We start from the raw sequence: 22,952 nt of genomic DNA on the forward strand, positions 1-22,952 counted from the left end.
GTGTGTGTGTGTGTGTGTGTGTGTGTGTGTGTGTGTGTGTGTGTGTGAGCGAGAGAGAGAGAGAAATCTATTGATTAGCTAAAACCAATTTTATTTTCTTCTTTAAATGAATCTTGACAGGCATTTCTGCTTTACCAGGTATTGATGCATCTATTTTTTGTTTTTAAAATTACCATACAGTAATTTAAAGCTGATCCTGCCAAATTACAAATATCTGACAGCCTCAGGTGCCTCAATTTCAATGACATTCCCAGACTTACAGCTTTTCCAATAGCACACCGCAAAACCCCTGCAGAGCCGAATTTATTGGAGTGGCATCCTGAACATGCTCTCTCTTATCCCTGCTGTATAGACAGACGAGCTCTTCCTACCCAGTTGCCCCAACTGACATTTCCACTGTGTAAACGTACATTGTTCACCATCATTGGACAACAGTTACCACATCATCTGCAATATACTGGTTTTCTTCTATGCGATACACAGAATGCAAACTAGCTGTGGTCATTTGAGTGGTATGCAGTGGCAAATGGTGACCACTGGATACATTTTCATGCACACTGCAGACTAGTCTAGAAAAGTGATTCTCAAACTATTTACTAGGGGCAGCCCACCAACTAACTGCATTCTGGGGATTTTTTTTGCAACCCACCGAAAGTCCAAATCCATTGGGGGATAAGGGGCAAAAGCAGTATTCTTTTCCTGCTCACCACCTCCTCATCCCGGCCACCCTATGCCCTGGCACACCAGCCCAGGGTGGAGGGGCGGGGGATGAAAAGTAAGCCTGCCCTGCCCTCTGCGGGGCTGATGGGCCAACTTTGAGTGAGTGGCACTACCACCCTGTGCACCAGCCGGGATCCACTGGGACAATACTGGTCTGGAAAGGGAAGGAGGTTTGTGACTAAAGCATAAGGCTGGGAGCCTACAGAACAGGATCTGTACACAGCTCATCCAAAGATGTCCCGTATAGGGTGACCAGAGTCCCGATTTTATAGGGACAGTGCTGATTTTGGGGTCTTTTTCTTATATAGGCTCCTATTACCCCCCACCCCCTGTCCCGATTTTTCACATTTGCTGTCTGGTCACCCTAGTCCCGTATGATGTGGGCAAGTCACTTCAGGGCTCCGTGACTTAGCTTAATCATCTCTGAAATGGGATCAAGACTTCCCTAACAGCAGCTTTGCAAGGCTCAGGTCTTCAATGTTTGTAAAAGTCATAGGAGGCCCTGGGATGGGCGGATGACACAAAGCATTTGAATGATGGCTGATCAGAAAGAGTCATTTACAACAACAGGTTACTTATCATCAGCCATTTGAAGCCAGGCATCTGTGTGTGGCCTACCAACCTCAAACTAAATCCAGGAGTTTTCATGCCCCTGGGGCACTCAAAAAAAGGTTAGAGTAAGAACAAGGATTAGAGTAAAGGCAAGAGTTTTAGAAGGGATCTAAACCCTCACACTTCTGGGGCAGGAGTCAGCTTCTCACTAATGGAGGTTAGAAAGGAACTTTCCCTGGGGGTAAATGAAATCCTAATGCAGGATTGCTTGAACCTTTTTCCCAAGCAGTCTTTAGTGGCTATTGTTGTTAGTGTTGTAGCTGTGCTGGTCCCAAGATATTAGCGAGACAAGGTGGGGAAGTGATGATACCTTTTATTGGACCACCTTCTGTTGGTGAGAGAGACACTCTTTTGATCTTACACAGAGCTCTGCTTCAGGCTATCGTAAGTGACAGATTACTAAGCTAAATGGACTACTGATCTGATCAAGCATGGCAAGTCCTACAATCTTCACTGGACTTTAGCTTTGAGGAGCGTTTGATCACATACACTGTTGTCAAGACAAATGGGTTTTATTTAATATTTAAGGCATACTGAAATGTTTCAAGGTACTGAATAAAACCCATAAGGTTTGCCTGTTCATTAAGGCTCCCAGGCAGCATGTACAAAGGTAATATACTTGCTGCCATACATTTTAATGATCCCCTGCAATTTTTATTAACTAGGAAATGGGATTACATTGCTTTTGGATAATCATTTCTTCAGAAACTCTCTCGGTAGTTCTATCCCAGAGGTATAATCACCTCAATCCTCCCACTACAGGTCTCTCTCCCTTTTACAGCCTCACCACTGCCTAGGAATATCCAGGCACTATGTTTTAAAATATGATCAAGTCTCCTGTCCTTTTTTCATATCTCAGCATTAGGATCACAATCACGAACACCAGCATGCTACACCGACATTGGATTTACATTGCCTTGATGTGGAAATCTTCCTTTGTTCTCCATAACTGACTGATTACCTCCATCCTGTACAGAGAACATGCTGTCATTTATTTTTTTCCTTTAACTCCGATTGTTTGAGAAGACTAAAAAGAGATGAAGCTAAACCAATGCTTGATACCTAGGTGAAGCACAATGCAATCATTCGCAGGAATGAATCTCCCTCTCTCCTATTACTCCACCAACTCTTAGGATGGTCGGAAGAGACCATTCTTTTTGGAAACAACAAACTTAGTTAAAAACTGGGGTCAGGACTACCAGCCATTTCATAATATTCATTTTCTATCTCCTGCCTCTATTTCTTAATAAGGGATCTTAAGATATCTTAAATTGCAAGTCTAGTTTACCAACAGTTTGGCCAAGCACTATTTCCAGAAGAAATATGGTCATGCTACGAGAGAGATTAGGAAGAAAACTTTCTGCATTGTATCCACAATGCCATATAAATATGATTACGAGCTTAACACGCTGCTTCCTTCAACTGTTCTTTGAAAGCCAGAACCTAAAAAGCCATGCGTATAAGAAAGCCTATTTCTGGTTACTAGGTGTTCTCATACAGATGAAATGAACATACAAAGCCATAAGGAACATAGTGGTATGGGAAAGAAGGCATTACATAGGCCCAATTCTGGTCTCGGATACACCAGCATAAACGCAGAAATCAATACTAAGGCAACATTGAAGTCATGAAATAAAATGTGCTAAGTTAAATGTTTCGATGGCTCTGATCCTGCAATATGGAGATATACCTATACCTATCTCATAGAACTGGAAGGGACCCTGAAAGGTCATCGAGTCCAGCCCCCTGCCTTCACTAGCAGGACCAAGTACTGATTTTTGCCCCAGATCCCTAAGTGGCCCCCTCAAGGATTGAACTCACAACCCTGGGTTTAGGAGGCCAATGCTCAAACCACTGAGCTATCCCTCCCCCCTGCTATGGTGTCTGCCAACATGGAGCTCATTGCAAGACTGGGACCTAATATAGCAACTCAGCTGTCTTGATACATGGGTGAAATCCTGGCTCATTGAATTTCACCCGAGGCATTTTCTACTGATGTTTTCTTTGTTGAGTGTGAACTTTAATATAGGGCTCTTTAAGTATATATATCCGCTGACTTTAATGAGAGCAGATTGGGCTCCAGCTTCTTGGAAGTGGTAAACAAAGAGCATCAATGCTTCACATTTGTGCCATAATATTTTTCCCTCCACTAATACCAATAAGTCCAGATTTATTTTCTATACTAGTATAGAAAATACTGATGGAATAACTGGCCTGGAACCTTTATTTAGTTGAGTTTCATTAGTACACAGGATAGTCGCACATACATTACACAGATACAGTATGGATGGTGTGAGGATTTGATAGTAGTTTCAACTACTACAAACATGGTAGAAAAATGAGACATTGCACTCTAAATAATGAGGGGAAACACACACACACACCCCTTAGAAATGCACCAACATTTATTTTCTTGTTATTGGCTTGTTTGATTTGCTTTGGGCTTAGAAAATAAGAGTTCTCTGTGTATTATTTTTTCTCCACAAAAAAAGGTTGAGATAACATAATCAATGAAATATTCATACACCTGCTGTCATAAAAAATCCCATCAAACAGGCCTGCCTGCTGGCACCACTGACTTCAGTAGCTACTTCTCTCTCCTAGTCCTATTATACAAATCTTCCCCCATCTCCAGACACATGTTGAAATGTGATATTTACTTTAAACTTGTTGGATTGGGATGGGATGGGAGCCACAGCATGCACAAGGCCAAGATTTGAATGACTAAAAGCAGAACCAATTGCTGCTCTTCCTAACATTTTCAGAATGTTCATGGTCATAAAGCTACTCGGTCTCCAGAACGTCACACAAAGTTTACTTCGTGTGCAAGGTTTTCTAATTGAATGTTGCATGCGAATTTCTCCAAAATTCAGGCAAATACTAAAACTTGTATGACCCAAGCAGGAGCGTAATTAGGATTCTACTCCTACAAATTGAGTTACCTGGAAGCTAGCTGACCCTATTGCTCAGTGGCCTCCAATTCACTTCTGCACCAATCCCAAAACTGGCTCTCTTTTATAGAGCCAACTTCTGTGGGTGAGGAAGACAAGTTCTCGAGCTTCCACAGAGCTCCTGACGTGAAGAGGCGGTCCGGGTAAGCTCATCTCTCTCACCCAATAGAAGATATTACCTCACCCACCTTGTTTCTCCAATATCCAGGGACCAATGCAGTTACAACAACACTGCATATCTTAGGTTGTCTACATAAGAAAGTTGTGCCCCCTTTCATTATACCGGTACATATATGGGCGGGCAAGGGATAGCTCAGTGGTTTGAGCATTGGCCTGCTAAACCCAGGGTTGAGAGTTCAATTCTTGAGGGGGCCATTTAGGGATCTGGAGCAAAAATCTGTCTGGAGATTGGTCCTGCTTTGAGCAAGGGGTTGGACTAGATGACCTCCTGACATCCCTTTCAACCCTGGTATTCTATGATTCTACAGTTCAAGTGATACAACTCCCTTAGTGCGGGCTTTATATTGGTATAAAGCAACTTTATGCTGGTATAGCTTAGTCCTGTATCAGAAGGGGAAAAAGCTATACTGGTATAAAAACATCTTTATATTGCTACAACTCTCACACTAGGGATTGTACCAGTGTAACTATATCACTAACAAAACAAAAAGGATTTATTCTTACAACACCCTGTGAAGTAGGGACTCAGAGCAGGAGGATCCCTGCTCCCACACAGAGCTGCATCAAAGTCAACGGGACCCTGCACCCAGAGCCATTTGCAGACTTGGGGCCTAACAATTCCCTTGTAGTACAAGGCTCAGGGCTTGTCTACACTACCCGCCAGATCGGCTGGCAGCGATCGATCCAGCAGGGGTCAATTTATGGCATCTAGTCTAGATGTGATAAATCGACCACCAAGCACTCTCCTGTCGACTCCGGTACTCCACCAGAATGAGAAGCGCAAGCAGAGTCAATGGGAGAGCGTCCGCTGTTGACTTACCGCAGTAAGTAGATCTAAGTACGTCGAATTCAGCTACGCTAGTCACGAAGCTGAAGTTGCATATCTTAGATCGACCCTAAGTGGTAGTGTAGAGAAGCTCTCAGTGGTTGAGTTTAAAAATCAGTTAAAGGCATTTGAAACCCCATTGTCAGAGTGTTACTAGAGGACTTCACACTTACACAGCATATATCCGGTGGTCTACAAGAGCACTACGAACCATGATGAACACGATATTATTAGTTCCTAGTTTACAGAGGAATAAACTGATGCACAGAGAGGTTAAGTGTCTCAGGGCTTATCCACAAGCAGAGTTAGACCAGTTTGACTAAAGGTGTTATTTTAAATTAATGTAGTAATCAGATGCAAAAGGCTGTGTGGATCCTTATTTTGGCTCAAACCAAGCTTATTTTGGTCTATGTTAGGAACAGACAGAGGGGGACTGGATAGAATACTACTTACTCTCACGGGTACAGGTACTACCCAGTTAACGAGGATTTTGTTTCTTATACTTGTGCCTAAATCAGAGCAGACGTACTTCAGCTGTGTTCGTTTTGCCATGCTGTCATGTCTATAGGAAGAGCTAATAACGAATGGGCAGGGCAGGTTTAAATAAAGGACCCTTTCCTCCTAACTTTCCACCCCCACTCTCCCCAGTGAGCATCTTTTTAAAAAATTCCTTCTTGTGTCGGAGAAGGGGAGAACTGGGCATGAAAGAAATATTAGCAGATGCCTTTATTTTCCCCCTCTCCCTTTTACAAAATTATATAACCTAAAAGACTGCACTTCATTTATATGCCTTTGCTACATACAGTGCCTCAATAGAAGGACTTAGCAGTGATAATTACATACGTCTCCGTTTATCAACAGCAATACCAAAGAAGAAACCTATTGAAAGCCAAACTTACATGCACAAAACTACTTCAAGACCGTAACTAGATTTGCTCCTTAAAATTACTGAAGACGGCTCTCCACAGGCGCAGGGGTCCACCCAAATGGATCAGCTTGCAAGAGCAGGATCCAAAAGTGTTCTGCTGCACCAGTTTATTTTAAAGCCACAGCTCTAACTCAGAATTTTTTTAAAAAAACAACAACATATCTATTCCTCAAAGAGGCAGCCTTTCTGAAGAACTTCCTAACACAGTTCCAAGTTACCTACTAGTGGACCTGTATTGTCTGCTCTCTTAACTTCATGCCATTGCCTCTAGTTACATTTCCTTAAAATGTATCCTGAATAGTTCTTTGTCTGCACTGATGTTTGCACCCTTCAAATATTTGTTGTTATACTTCTTTCTGAAGTTTATTTGCAGACTTAGCCCGTTCTGTAGAGAACCACTATTCATCAGTCAGAATTACAGTTTACTAACTGAGTCATTTATTTTAAAAATTGTGCCCCCTCCCAAAATGCCATTAAACAGGAAAATGCTTAGAGCTGTCTCTTCGTCTCCATGAAGCTTGTTGAACTCCTTACGGTATTCTCTTCCCATGCACATGTGATGGCTACCATCTTAACCCACATAGGGGACTGAACAGGGATCTCTTCAGCTAAAGGCATAAGCCTCTGGAGCCAGCTCCGTAACAGACTCACATCTTCTGTGGCTTGGGTGCGGAGGAGGGCATATTACACTCTCTGACCAGTGGGTTATATACTTACTCTGGACAGAAGATGCTTGGCCCAAAGGCCTGAGGCACACAGCAGTTTGAATTCCAGGTGAGCCCACCTATGTGATGGCTGCCATCTTGGACTGAATCAGGAATCTTCAGCATTAAAAGTGTATCTCTCTATGGCTTGAGCTAGACAAGCAGACCCACAACTTACATGATGGGACACTAGATGGGGAGAGCTCTGAGTTACTACAGAGAACTCTTTCCCAGGTGTCTGGCTGGTGGGTCTCATTCACATACTCAGGGTCAAACTGATGGCCATATTTGGGGTCGGGAAGGAATTTTCCCCTGGGTCAGATTGGCAGAGACCCTACGGGTTTTTCGCCTTCCTCTGCAGCATGGGGCACGGTTCACTTGCAAGTTTAAAACTAGGGTAAATGGTGAATTCTTTGCAATTTGAAGTCTTTAAACCATGATTTGAGGACTTCAGCCAGAGATTAGGGGTCTAATTCCAGGAGTTTTTGTGGCCTGCAACGTGCAAGAGGTCAGCCTAGATGATCATGATGGTCCCTTCTAGTCTTAAAGTCTCTGACAGCCACCATCTTGGTTGGCACCAAGACCTGAACTGGAGACCTTTAAGCATAAAAAAGTTTCACTGCTTGAGCTGAAGAACCAGCCTGCATAGCTGTGAGCTGCAACACACTCAAAACCCACTGGTCAGTGAGTTACACAAACACTCCCCCGCTCTCACATGCCCACACCGTCGTTCTCCTCAGCTCATAACCAAAGAAAATCTGACCTTTATATTATATATATATATATATATATATATATCTTTTCTTCAGGAGTATTAAGATTCAGTTGTATTCTGGGTAGAACAATGCTTCTATCACCACCTCAAACATCTCCCTATTTAAATAGAGCATGTACACCAACCTACCTCTGACGCAGGGGTTAAAATAATCCTGAGATATCATACCTACCCACCCCAAACAGAGGTCTCGTGTGCTCCAGACCCCGGTAGAACAATAGGATTCTTTCTTTGTATTCTAGTTTATATCACAAACAAGGCTACCGAGTAGCACTCCATGGATCATCTTAAAACACACTTCAGGCAGGAAACTGCCCCACCTCCAGTCAAATGCAATCTCTGCAAAAAAACTGATATTTGAATTATATATATATATATACACACACACACACACACATATATATATATAGTGACGGGTTTCCCCTGGAGTGCCACCTGGAACTGGGGTACCACTGAGCACTCTGACCCACCAGCCTGGATTCCCTTTCACACTCTACTGCTGTGACAAGCTGCAAAGCCCTCCAGCCTGCACTTTCACCAGCGTTCACACAGGTAGACACACCCCCAGCTGCAGTTACACGCAGGCTCTCTAACCACCAGCTCCTCAGCCTGGGACCCTAGAGTAGTACCGTCCTGCCCTGGTCAAATCTGGCCAATGTATGGGTTTAATACCCAGTCCACCTCTCCCTCAACGTGAAGAGAACAATGCACATTTGTGGTAACCAAGCAGAGATTTTCCCCAAGCACTCCACCCAAAGCTCTTGGGTTTAGATTAAAACAAAACAAGTTTATTAACTACAAAAAGATAGATTTTAAGTGCTTATATGGGCTAGCAAGCAGATCAAAGCAGATTACTTAGCAAATAAACAAAAATGCAAACTAAGCTTCATATACTAGATATATACGGGTGAGAATCTGCTAATTCATATCCAGAGGGATTATATAAGCAGGCTGCAGATTCTTAAGGGGCAAGCTGCACTTGCGTTACAGCTTGGAATCCCCAGGTGTTTCATTCACAGGCTAGAAATCCCATTAGCCTGGGTCCAACACTTCCCCCTGTTCAGTCTTTGTTATAGCTTTTGCATATGGCGGGAACCCTTTGTTCCAAAGCTTGGTTCCCAGACTGGTTTTGTGGAAAAATACTGACATCCAAGATGGAGTCCAGCATCATGTGGCCTGGTCGTATGTCCTTGTAGAGTCACAACAGGCACCACTCACAAGCTGTTTGGGGTGTTCTCAGGAAGGGTCGCCAGAGCTTCTCCTAAGGCCTATTGTTTTCCCTAATGGCTCATTGCCCTGAATAGGCCCTTCCCAACCAGCTACCTAGACCGAACGCATCTTGTCCCGTGGACATTACCCAGGTGTAACTACCTTTGAAATACAGATACAGAGTCAATATTCATAACTTCAGATACAAAAATGATACATGCACACAAATAGGATAATCATATTCAGCAACTCATAACCTTTCCAATGACACCTCACATGACTTATCTTGTCCAGAATGCATCATAATTATGCCATAAACCGATAATATCATCGCTGTGAAGAATATAGGTTCAGTGTCACAAATAGTATCTGTCTCCTTGTATGCAAAGCAGATGGGTGGATAGGCAGAATTAGAGTTGACTTTTCAACCTTCGTTTCCTAACTTTTGAGCGTTCAATTCCAAAACCTTAATGCCCTGATGGCAGTTCTTCTGCATAGAATACAGGATACAATATAGTATGTCATATAGCTATATATTTATACCACATAAAATCAAAAATGTGCTTCTAACAAAATATCCTTCCATATAATCTTTCTATCTCAAGACTATCATGTACAATAACCCATGTCCTTTCCCTCCAAAACGCTCTGTTCATTGCTATATCCTCTCTCACACCACATGCCAACATGGTTTCCTTTAGGACATCCCACCAGTTCATCTTGGTTGGCCTGTCATTTTCTTTCAGTCATGACCTGTAGAACTCTTTTACCCACAGAGTTGTCAGGTCTGTGCTGGAGGTGACCAAATCATTTATGGGTGTTACCCTGAGCATGTCTCTAAACACACACATTCCTCACATGGCCTTTTATGCTTACATCACTCATCCATATCAACATTCACATTTCTGTGAGAAAATCATTTGCTCATGTTTCTTCTTTGTTGCCCACTCAATGCCATACATTATAAGTGGACGGACCACCATTTTACAGACTTTCCCTTTTGATCTTACTATCTTCCTGTCATATTACACACCACTGCTCTCTCTCCATTTGAGCCAGACATTCACTATCCTAGCTCTAATTTCGTCCTCCATTTGCCCAGATTCTGGAACCCAGATACCTGAAACTTTGCATTTTCAGTATTGTGTGCCCATCTAGTGTCAAGGATCATTCTTTAGTGTTCACTCTACTGAAATGACATACCTTATCCAGCGGTTCTCAAACTGTGGGTCAGGACCCTACAGTGGGTCGCGCTGCCCTTTTGAATAGGGTCACCAAGGCTGCTCAGGTTGCAGGCCCCCTGCCTGGGGCTGAAGCTTTGGCCCCCCTGCCCAGAGCGGTGAAGCTCGGGCTTTGCCCCCCCCCTCCCCGAGGGCAGTGGGGCTCGGGCTGTCTCAGGTTTCGGTCCCCCCTCCTAAGGTCATGAAGTAATTTTTGTTGTCAGAAGGGGGTCATGCTGCAATGAAGTTTGAGAACCCCTGCCTTATACTCTGTTTTTCCTCTGCTTATTTTGAGCCGATGTCTCGCCAAATCTCTCTCTATTTATCAAGATCCTCTTCTAGCCCTGGCCTTAGACCAGGAACCTATAATTAAAAGGCTCTGTATCCCCTTACAAACCCCCACAGTCAATTCAGTCGCCCAGGGATTTCAGTATTTATCATCCACCCGGTGCACAAGACTGCCTTGCAGTGACCTGCTGATCTGAATGCTCATTTAAACAGCTTTCTGCCATCTTCCTTCTAATCTGGCATCCTCAGAGTATTATTCAGTGCTCCCTCCACCGGTGTCTAGCGATTCTTACAAGATAATTCTAAGTCATGTTCATTGTAAGATGATGGGAGTGCAGAACTCTGGCACCATGCAACATACACACACAGAAAATTACACGTTTACTGACAGCGATAGAAGAAACGCCAAGTGAAGCGAGACACCTAGCCCAATACTAGAATGTAGTTAGATAAAAAGAAAAATACTAGGTGTCAAAATTAAACGTAACAAAAAGGCCCTATTCGCTTGTCACTCAGAATCCCACACAACTCTATTTAAGGCACTACTCAAGCAAATAAATACCTGTAAGTGTGCCTGGTACAAAACATGCCTCATCTGAAAGTTCTCGTGCAGCGAAGGCTCCACTTGAGTTATACTGGGGTATGTGAAAAGCAAGCAACGGGATTTCTTTCACTGGGATGGGCAAACAGGTGTAACTTGTCCGGACGGGCACTGTGACAAGGTGTAACTCCTGGGAGACGAGGAGTTAACGCCTTGCTAAAGATGGACTTTGCCTACATGAAGAAGAGGTGGAGGGGATTAGGTTAAGGATACAGAGATTCAGGCTGAGGGCCCCTGGTTTAAACAACTCTATTAAAAGCCAGTCCCTAATCTATGAAGGGGAGGGAATGGGGTTAGAGAAGTGAAGTCGGTAATTAAGAGCTCCGATGAGGCTGGACTCCACAACAGGATTAAGGCCTGGTCTTATTTTAGCCTGAATGGGCTGCTTTGATTCAGGCTTTTATAAAACCCATTGGTCTTGAATCCCGTTTACTTAAAAAAACGTTGATGTGCCAAATTGTTCCACGGACCATGGCAGGATAACTTTTCAAGCGAAGAGATGCTGTTCTTCTCTTCAAAACCAGATACTTCGGCCTCCACTTCACTCTCGTCCTGCCCCTTTGCCAATGAGGTGAACAGTTCCGTAGATCTCCTCTCCCCCTATGTATTATTAGATCTGTCAACCGGTGTTGATATACTTCATGACAACCCCTCCTACTTGCAGATATGGAATTAGGACACTTTGAATGTTCGGAGGCCAGAAGAGCACTTAGTGTGAACCTGACAAGAATACCAGATAGTTTACACGAAACTCTAGTAAGCATTTAACACATACTACAGTTGCCAGAGATTTGAGTGGCTCAGGGAATCGGGACCCATTTACCACCTGAGAAGTCTCTGGTTCAAACCTACCTCAAGTCAGTGACTGAAAATTGCTACTAGATGACAACTTGTCTCAATCAGTTTCTAGGAGGAAGGGATAGCCAATTGGGGTTGTTGTGGGTGTCTCTGCAGAGAAGGGAAGGACTAATAGATATGGTAAGTGAATTATCCTTCTACCCAGAGAAGTGGTTTCACATGGTTAGCGTTAAGGCATATTGACAGGCGACTGTAGTTTAATCCATGCTCCATTGACAAACAAGACTTCATTCTCCAGGGCTGTCAAACAGACAAATGCATTATAGCTTCAGAATACGGTCTTGATGCAGTAATGATCTGGAACGGTAACCAGGTCCAAACATTCCTTGGCAAAGGCAGCTTTCCCCTGCTTGATAACCTAGCACAGGGGTGGCCAACCTGTGGCTCCGGAGCCGGCTCTTCAGAGGTTAATATGCAGCTCCTTGCATAGATGCTGACTCCGGGGCCGGAGCTTCAGGCGCCAACTTTCCAATGTGGCGGGGAGTGCTCTCTGCCCCAGGCCCTGCCTCCACTCCACTCCTTCCCCCAAATGTGCTGTGCCCTCCCCCCTACCCCCCAGAGCCTCCTGAGCATGCAAAACAGCTTATCACGGCAGGCGGGAGGCATGGGAGTGGGGGGGGAGGCACTGGGGGCTGGATGTTGGGGAGCTGATGGGGGGCTGCTGACATATTACTGTGGCTCTTTGGCAATGTACATTGGTAAATTTTGGCTCCTTCTCAGGCTCAGGTTGGCCACCCCTCACTTAGCACTTCATTATGCTAGAAAGAAATACATCCTACTTTCAAGAAGAATGAGGCAATAGACAAGCTAGGCAAGTTTCCATTCGTTATCTGGCTCAAATTTTTTGTTTTTTCTGCAGCAGGGAGAGGGGGAAATTTGAGTCCATGCTTTCTAGAAGTTTTGCTGTGTTAAAAGCCCTTCTTTTCAGTAAGTTACCTCTAATAGCAAAGATGTTTTTGATAAAACCCCAATTAGGTTTTGACAATCAAAGTACCTTAGAGTCAATTAATTTTCCACCACATTTCCTTTTCTTGGGCAAGTTCTTTAAAATGGTTTTATTTTACTTTGTTTATTTATAATCAAGTATTTAAATAATCTACACAATCTAGTGATGCAGCGCTTCCATTTGAAGCTCCAATTTTTATATCTCTGCTCAATGTGAAACGTATATGCAGTAAATTGGTTTTACTGAAAAGTGGCATTAAAATTTTAGTTCATTTAAATTTGCTTTGGGACTGAATCTGCTCTTAGGTCTTGATCCTGAAAATAATTATATATGTGCTTGATTTTATGCACAGGAATAGAGCCATGGAAGTCAATGGGATTGTTCAGGTGTGTAACATTAAGTCTTTTTAGGATTGGGTTCTCACACTGCTGTATAATCAGAGTCCCAGTTTGCATCCGCTTCACTAGTAAACTGAAGTAACTGCTTCCCTGCTTGGGGTTCTTCTTGGGACAATGCACAAGTGGAACGTTAACAGACTGGGAAACGCAATCCTGTTTGATGAATTTTTTTAAGTTAAGACAAATTTACGTTAGATAAGCAAAAACATTTTCAAGTGACCTCCTTCCTTTGGGTTCCCCAGTGAGGCATGTCTTGCCTGTATCCATCTTGAAGTTTATAAATTCTTTGGGGCACGGACCATTTTCATTTTTGTCTTGTGCAGCTCCAGTCATATTGTTGTATTGTACAAGCACCAATGATCATGATGAAGGTTTGGAAAACATTGTCATCTCTGTCCAGCCTGTTCTCATCTAGTCACACTTCATCTTCTGCAGCGGTCACAGTGGAGAGAAACCCTTGCTATATAGTCAGATCTAGCTGAATAGTTTCATCTGGCAATGCTCAATTGGATTGTTTCTTTGCCGGTTGAAGACACGAGCAAGGGGGAACATGGAAAAAAGTAGCAGTAGAGAGATGTCAGGATGTTTTGGAGTAGGAAGAAAAGCCAGGTCCAGACAAACTCATTATTTAAACAATAGTGGGAAGAGCCAGGGAATACAGGAGATCTGCTTTCAACTACCTGAAAGGGGGTTCCAAAGAAGATGGATCTAAACTGTTCTCAGTGGTAGCAGATGACAGAACAAGGAGTAATGGTCTCAAGTTGCAGTGGGGGAGGTTTAGGTTGGATATTAGGAAAAACTTTTTCACTAGGAGGGTGGTGAAGCACTGGAATGGGTTACCTAGGGAGGTGGTGGAATCTCCTTCCTTAAAGGTTTTTAAGGTCAGGCTTGACAAAGCCCTGGCTGGGATAATTTAGTTGGGAATTGGTCCTGCTTTGAGCAGGGGGTTGGACTAGATGACCTCCTGAGGTCCCTTCCAACCCTGATATTCTATGATTCTAAGGAAAGCAGTGGTAGGACTCCAATTTTGCCATCAGAAACCAATGATAATTGAGATGCACTTGAAATGACATCATTAAAGCTCCCATGCCATAACTTGTCAAGCCACGGTATGAGAATCATAGCATAATGGTGCTCTTGTACACTTCTGACATAATAGCTGCAGAGGGCATTACAATGTCAACTGAGGTTAGCATATGCTAGAAAGCAGGCTTCTGAATTTCCAGATATATCTGCGAAAGGTTAGTCCCCAGTTCAGAGAAATATCCAGGGTTGCATAAAGTATTTTAAATTCTCCCTCCAATACTGCTTGCCTATGGCAACAGTAACCCATTTCATCCTCACTCTATCACTAGTAAAATATTACTGTATTATCAATATATCACTTATTTTAATAAAACCAATACAATTAACAATAAAATAAATTTGCATTGACATCCTGGCTGTAAAGTCAAGTGGCAAGACTTCCATTAAATTTCAGTGGAACCAGGATTTCAGCCTTGGTCTTGCATCTTTTTGTCAATGGCTTGGCAATAAAATGTAATTCCAGGACATTAAATCCTAAGGGGGGAGGGAGACCCACAAAAAAGATCCACACTTAGATATTAATTTGGTGGGGGAGGGGAGAGAATCACCTAAAAATCTTTTATTTTGCTGCTCTCCAACGACAAACAAAAAACTGACTGCACAAGCGCTAGCCTAGAAGTTAACATGCAGCTCTTTTTTTGGTTAAGGCGGCCATACAACTGTTAAACACAGTCGGTAAACAACCTCTGCTACATACTGAACTAAAAAGGGAACGATTCATTATGTAGGAGAGATTTATAATGTGGAAGATTAACGCAGCCTGTGGAATTCTGTCTCAAAGGAATTGAGCGCAGTTTAAAGTTAATTCGGACAAAACTCTAGAGCTGAATAGTCTAAAAAATCCCAAAGGATTTAGGCACCTAAATTCCCTTGTAAGTGCTAAGTAGCCTCCTTTGAAAATCCCAATCTAGAACTGGACTGTACAATATGGATCATTCCTGCATTGGTAGGGAGATGGAAGATGATGATTTAAAATGTCTGTCATCTCTACATTTTATGTTTCTAGGATAGTGCTGTGTACATTTTTAGACCGGACAATTTGCACAGTGGCCCTTTAATTATTTTATCACCATAGGAGCCATCGTCATGGACCAGGACCCCACTTCTAAGACAACAGATCATATGTTTCTTATCTATTTCTAGCAGTTGGATATAGTTAGAGCTGGTAAAAGATAAAATTCAAAATTTGTTTCCTTTCTTTGCATTGAGTTTTGGCAGCAAATCAAGATCTGGAACATTTTTAGCAGTTCTAGATATCGTCCACCCATCAAAGAACAGGATACAGTCTACCAGCAGAGGCTTTCTCACATTAAAATTAACACCCTATTCTGAGAAATCAAGAAGGGATTGTGACATTGTGCAGTCTATATGGTTTTATAAAAACATAATAAGAAGTGAATATAATGTAACTGGAATATGCTTCATGCAAAAGGTCTCTTGTAAGGTATCATTACAAAGCTTATAATCTACTGAGTGTGATCATCCTATTTGTATAAATGTACCACTCTTGTATCTGAAACTAGAAATATGAAATATAACTCTGAGGGCCTATTGTAATTATGCAAAGTGTGGGCCATTAATGGTTGTTTGAAATCTTGATGACTCCCATTGTCTGCAGATGGCTGTGTTTACCTGTGAGTCTTCCTGTATATGTGTTTGCTGGCAAGTGGTAATGAAGTCTTGCAGTGACATGTGATCATGTCACCTGAACTGGAATCCATCTTTAACCTGGTGCTTTTCCAGTGAGGGGGGGTGGAAACCCAGAGGGACAAAGGGTTCCCGCCTTATGCAAAAGATATATAAAGGGGTGGAAGAGAACAGAGGAGGAGAGGAGCCATCATGAAGAATCCCCTAGCTATCACCTGAGCTGGAACAAGAGCTGTACCAGGGGAAAGAATTGTGCCCAGGCCTGGAAGGTGTCCAGCCTGAGAAAAACTTACTGAAGCATCTCTGAGGATGAGATTATCTGTATTCAGTTTGATTAGACATAGATTTGTGCATTTTATTTTATTTTGCTTAGTGACTTACTTTGTTCGGTCTGTTACTACTTGGGACCACTTAAATCCTACTGTCTGTATTTAATAAAATCACTTTTTATTTAGTAATTTACTCAGGGTATGTATTAATACCTGGGGGAGCAAACAACTGTGCATCTCTCTCTATCAGTGTTATAGAGGGCGAACAATTTATGAGTTTTATGCAGGGTAAAACGGATTTATCTGGGTTTAGACCCCATTGGGAGTTGGGCATCTGAGTGCTAAGGACAAGCACACTTCTGTGAGCTGTTTTCAGGTAAACTTGCAGCTTTGGGACAAGTGATTCAGACCCTGGGTCTGTGCTGGAGCAGACGGGAGTGTCTGGCTCAGCAAGACAGGGTGCTGGAGTCCTGAGCTGGCAGGGAAAACAGGAGCAGTCTTGGTACATCGGGTGGCAGCTCCCAAGGGGGTTTCTGTGATCCAACCCGTCACAGGGATAATTAAGCTATAAATTAAAATCACATGAAAGGCGAATGGAAGCAGGAGTGTGTAAACATTCAATGTCCATTACACATTTTCCAGAAATTCCTGTCGTTTCAAGGTAGTGCATTTGAGAGTGTTGAAAGCTTTTTTCATCTGCTCTTTATAACCCATCCCATTTAACCATGGCATTGTTAACAGTCGCTGAAAGCACTGATGCAACATGTTTGGGGGAGGGGCTGCGGAAGGTTAATGTTTTGAATTGGCTGGATCCAACAAGAAGAGCTTCTCTGGAGCACTTAAGTATTGTATTGGAAGCAAAGTGTTGACCCCATTTAAAAAAAAAAAAAACACACACACACAACCAACAACCACCCAGCTGTACATATTCTAAGCTGTCTAGGACACTGCTCTTGTAGATAAGCAATGTCTTTATGAAATGTTGATGTGTTTTTGGAATGTTACAAAGAGACATTCAAGCCGCTCATCTAATACCCACTGACCTAGTTACCATACGCTGTGCTTGATTTAATCATATGTCTGGATAGCCAAAAGGTTTCAAGAGTTGACCAGTCTTGCACCATATGGCTTGTAATGGTTCATCTGAACCTCTGATTACAAAACCAAAAGGTGTTCAACCTCCACCGCTCTTCGATCAGCCCATTCTCTAGTGACCTGGCCATCTACAAAGCTCTTGAGCAGTCACGTGCCTATGGAAGTTCTACAGTTGTCCCTAGCTGATCAGGATCCCAAAATCCTTAAGCAAAATGTGGGTGTTTCATTAAATTTGCTGTGCAACAGGCAAATCTTTACATTCAATCTTGTAATAGGAATGTCTATACAAAGAAGCCCATTTTACTGTGATATTGTGATAAAATACTAACATTACCTACTCCAGAAATAAATTCCCATGCATTTGCTATTTTTAGATTTTGGGTTATAACCCAAAAATAAAGATATATATATAGCCGGCAACCTTGTTTAGATTAATTGAAAGCACACTCAGACACAGTGATGGACACAGAGCTATTCCACAGAGATTTGAACTCTGGCAAGCAAGGTTTTCATTTTGCAAGCTTCAGCTCTCAGAACTCTCCCATCCACACATATCTGGTTCACTCAGATTCTTTGCACTGATCGAGTTTATCTGATTGGTTCAGTCAGGTGCAACAAAGAGACAGCAGCTGACATTACTGGTCAACCCCTTGTCTGGTCCTGTGCTGAAGCTGTCAGTTGAAATCAGCATGGAGCGGAAGAAGCAATGAAAGACATTGGCATTTTCAGTGAATCATTTGAGTTGGAAGGGCTCTCTGGTAGGTCATCTCATCCTTCCCTTGCATTGCGGTGTCTGGCATCATTATTTCTAATGAATTCCCAATAGGAGTGTCTAGTCTAGCCTTGACTATCTCCAATTATGGACATTCCACTGCCTCTCCTGCACAGCTGGATGCTATGGTCAAATATATCTATTATCCTTTCAAAGAATGCCGTTTAGAACAAGGTGGAATTCTTTAGCTAAGAGGTACAGTACAAAGAATGTGTGGCTTTATTCTCGTCTCACTGATAGTGCTGTAAATCAGGTGTAACTCATTTAAATCAACGGCGTCATGCCAGTGTGAATCAGGGCAATACAAGTTAAACCTCCTCTCACTTAAATTTAACCATTTAAAGTTAAAACCTAAATGACACACCTTTACAAATGATACCACACCACTTTGAGGGCCCGTAGCCTTTGCTACTTGATAGCAAAATGGAAATGTTAGTATTTCTTCAGTTATTGGTCTTCCTACCTAGCATATACCACATCCTATCTCCACACAGAGTTTCAATGAACGTGCATTGCTTACCACTTCAAATGGATAGTGGAATATGACCCTAAATGCTAGTCATTACACATAGCTGCATTTCATAACTCACTAACGGGCTATAACATATACAGTTGTGATCCAGAAGGCTTAGAGGACAAAGGACCCCATTTCTGATCTCACCTACCCTGACAGATCAAGCATCACCCCACCCTAAGAACCAAGATCACAACTTTTCTAAGCCACATGCACCCAGCACCACATGCTAACAAATTGTGATTATAAATGGAGCGGAACTACCACTCCACTATAATATGGGCCCAAGTTTTCTGAAGTGGAAGCCAGCCTCGGACTTGGGTTTTTTTTTTCCAGGTTCCGAGTAGAGCTGAAATATCAACATCCAGAGAAAAATTAACCTAATTGTTTGCCATAAAAATATAGCTGTAAACTTGGAAGTTTTGTAAACCTAACACACACCTTTGATTTTCCCATCCTCACACCTTTTGATGGAGGATTTTGATCTAGTAAGAGCTCCGGGGAATCCCTGTTAATCTTCGATTTACAGCGTCAGTGACACATGGCTGATAGAAAGGGTCTGAAAATGGTTGTAAATGGTAAGATAGTGTAACTTGTCCCACCCTCTAATTAATTTATACCCCACTTGAACTTACACCACCATTTAGTGGATTTGCCCAATTCAGCTAGGGGAGTTGCATCTGTGTACACATGGATGAATTTGACCCTGGAAGTCTTCTTTTATCCAAAGGTACTGCAGGATTCCCTATATCACCCCACCCCTTGTTCCCTCCCCCATTCCTGTCTCAGTCCACCCACCCACCCACTGTGCCTCAAAGGACCATCTTTTGAGACAGATGTGTGCGCAGTGTACAGGAACTGGGTGGCATCCCCTTACATAGTTTGTGAGCCAGCTAGTAGAGGATGGGGAGCCATACTGCAGAAGCCACCTTAACCCAACCCAGCAGCAGTGTATAGGTGTAACTATTCCTGGTGCTTGTATATAGTTAACAAACACAGTTGTTTGGCACCCAATGGTGTCTGGGTGGTTTTTGTCCACAAACTATTTAAAGGGATATTACCAAACTCCTACACACTGCAGAGGTGGACACAGCAATTCATTCTCCCTGCCCCCTTCCCAGTCCATAGGTTCTTTGTAAAGACTGCTAGAAAGGCTGATGATGATGATGCTGGTGTTTACCTGTATGACCTGCATTAGCAAAGTTCACAATTGACAAATCTGGTAACTCTTATGCATCTACAAAACAAAACAAAACAAGCCCAACATTTTTTTTCAAAGGAGCTTTAAAAGTTTCTTTTTTTAATTCTAGCAAAAAACTGTGTAACATCCCTGACTTCCACTGCTAAGACACGTTCTAGGGAATCAGTAGTTTTACTGGCCATAAAACATTCCAGTTTTCATGAAAGTAAAAGGAGCCTACTAGCAGAGAGCCACAGAAAAAGAGACACCTGCAAGTTAGACCTCAGGAATTCATTTGCTCCGCTAATGTTTCCAAATTAAAGGAGTCTGGGGGTTGTTTAAGGAAAGGAAAATATCTGGACAATTATTGCCTTTTGATTAAGATAACATGTAGATTTTTAACTAACTGAAATGAAATCTCAGGGGCATACATTTTTGGAGCTTTCAATATGTCAAAATTAAACTGAAGACTAAAGACCAATCTGGCATCAGCTGCATCCACAGAAGCCCAATGAAACCAGCAAGGTGAATTTCTATATACCATAGACGAAACCTTGACAATCCACTCACCTCAAAGGAATACAGATCATTCTGAGGCATGTATTGCTGACTTCTACAGAACAAGCTCACTTTAAAACAAACAAACAAACAAAACCCCAAGCTTCAAGTAGATCAGAAAATAAAATAAAATAAAAAACAGAAAAGTTTTGCAAAGAACTTCAACCATTCTTTTTCTCCATTTTGAGACTGTCAAAGTTTTCTAGTTAGCTCTGGGTGTGAAAAATCCTAGCCACATGCAAATCAAGGATAAAACCAAACTATTGCAGTTTTCCTAAGTCTGCAGATAAAGCAGGTGCTCAGAGCTTTCCCAAGCCACCTCTGAGCAAAGACTGATTAAAGACCTAACAGGTTTTTATTGCTGTTATTGGGAACCCAGCAACCAGCAGTAAAATAGACAAAACTCAGGTCAATTTTACTCAGCTACCTCCTGTAAGAGCTCTGAGTAGAGCCTGGGCACAAGAAAGAACACCCAAAGGAAGAGCCCACCACCCCTCAGACAGCAGCTCTTGATTGAAGGGAAAATGGGGAGGGGGGGTGAGAAAGAGAATCAGAGAGAGAGAAAAAAGAACAGGAGTACTTGTGGCACCTTAGAGACTAACACATTTATTTGAGCATAAGCTTTCGTGGGCTACAGAGAGAAAGCTCCTGCTCCAATCCAGCAGGGCAAGAGGATCTTCAAGTTGATCATATTCCTACTAGTGAGAGAATATAAAAGATGGAAACTCTGAGCAAGTCACAGGAACAATATTCTGGTAGGTATCCCAGCAGATGGGGCTTGGGTTTTTATTGAGACCGATCATTTTACTTAAATCCTCTGGCTACAAAGACCCAGCTCCATAACGGTATGTAGGCTCCTCACTTCCACTGATTTCTGAGCCCAGGTGTCTAATAACTCTGTCCATGCCTTGCGGCAGTTCCTCAGGTGTTGTAAATTGACATAGCTTAACTGAACTGAATGAAGATATGTTGATTTACAGCAGCTGAAGAGCTAGTACCCTGTATATAAAGAAGTGGGTGAGCCCAGAGGGAAAAGTGACCATTTATTTTATATACAGTACACACAAAACAGATATAGGTCCTATCAAGTTTATAATTTAGATGAGGGCTTGTAGCTACACTGGTTTAAACTTAAATAATGTTTTTAAACAGATGTAGTTAAACGGTTGAAAACTTTGGTGTAGATAGTCTCTTCTGGTTTAAGAGTAGCTTACTTTGCTTTAGTTTAAGCCTGTTCCTAATTTAGTTCATCTACCCTGAAATATCAGTGTCTACATAGCCTTTGGCAGTTTGACTCAACTGGTTTAAAATCACATTTTTAGCTAAACTGGGGCAACTTTCTTGCACAGGGAAGCCAGAAGTTAGAAGGGGTGGGGAGAAAGAGAGAGAATGTCCAGTCTTGGCAGAAGTGGGAGAAAGAAAACATGTAGTGAAGAACACAATGTAGGGGGAAAAAACTGAAGCCATATAATGTGTGGAGAGAAAGAAAAGGACAAGAGGAAACAAACACTGAAAACAATACTGGGAAAGAGGCTATTCTAGGAAAGAAAAGAGGAAGTAGGATGAGGCAAGCAAGGAAAAGCAAGTGTAACAAAAGCAAGGGAAATATGTATACATTAAGTTACACTTTAACTAAATGAGGGCCTGATCCTACAAACATGTACTCTTGTGTACAAAGATAAGGGTAGGTATGTATAAGTGTTTGTAGGTATGTGCACAGAAAGCAAATGGTTTATATGTTGCTAATGAATAAAGTGCAAAAAACTATTTCTTTAAAATGAAGGGAAACGTGGCCTTAAGGTAGTGTGGTGACAGCACGGGTATATCTCACACTGGTTAGCATAGCAGACTTACTCTTTAGGTTGTGTCTGGTAAAATCTATGTATAGGAAATGAACATTTATTGTTGACTACAATGTAAAATGAAAGTAATGTAAAACATTCATACTGCTGGAGGTAAGATTTAAACTCCTCTGTCCTTTCAGGTTTTATGTGCTTTTCCAACATCCTCGGATAAAAATGCTATGCTGCAAATAATACTGAACTTAAACAAATAGATAAATACAGACAGACAAATACCATGAATAAGTAATAAGCCTCTTCTGACCAGGGAATTCAAAAGACTGCTTGAATTCTTTTGTACCTCCTATTAAGACTTAAGTATTATATTTTGTAGAAATGGTACAACTGTATTTTTTAAGTACCACTGCTCAATGCATTGTTCCCCTCCATGTGGAAGCACTCTGTCCTAGCAGACATTTATCCCCCCGTGGAAAGAGGGGTTGTAGGTTACAGATTATTCTATTGCCGTGAATATTACCAAGAAAAGTAACCAGTGAGGGATAATGCCATCAGCTTCCTCTCAGTATAGATACAGCCAACAGCTGTCTGGGCAGTTTCCACTGATGGAAAACTTCAGTGCACCTGATAAGGTGATTCTTCATCTATAATGAGAGGACCTTAAGAGTTGAAAAACGATTTCCCCCTACAAGTGCTAACAGATCCGAGGAATGTGTGGCATCACCCCACCCAGGAATAAATCTGACACCCGGGCCGGAGCAAGACAAAAGAAATTTCCTAGTATTCCGCTTCTGCAGCCCGGGAAGGAGTCTGGGG

At 42.3% G+C, this 22,952-nt stretch overlaps 1 protein-coding gene across 1 annotated transcript in view; it reads right to left on the reverse strand.

The window, feature by feature from the left end:
- FRMD4B (FERM domain containing 4B) overlaps positions 1–22,952 on the reverse strand; it is a 192,981-nt gene that overhangs the window by 169,284 nt on the left and 745 nt on the right. The window lies entirely within an intron of this gene.

This window comes from Terrapene carolina, unplaced genomic scaffold (assembly GCF_002925995.2).
Source record: "Terrapene carolina triunguis isolate 2854851 unplaced genomic scaffold, T_m_triunguis-2.0 Scaffold89, whole genome shotgun sequence".
NCBI lineage: Eukaryota > Metazoa > Chordata > Testudines > Emydidae > Terrapene > Terrapene triunguis.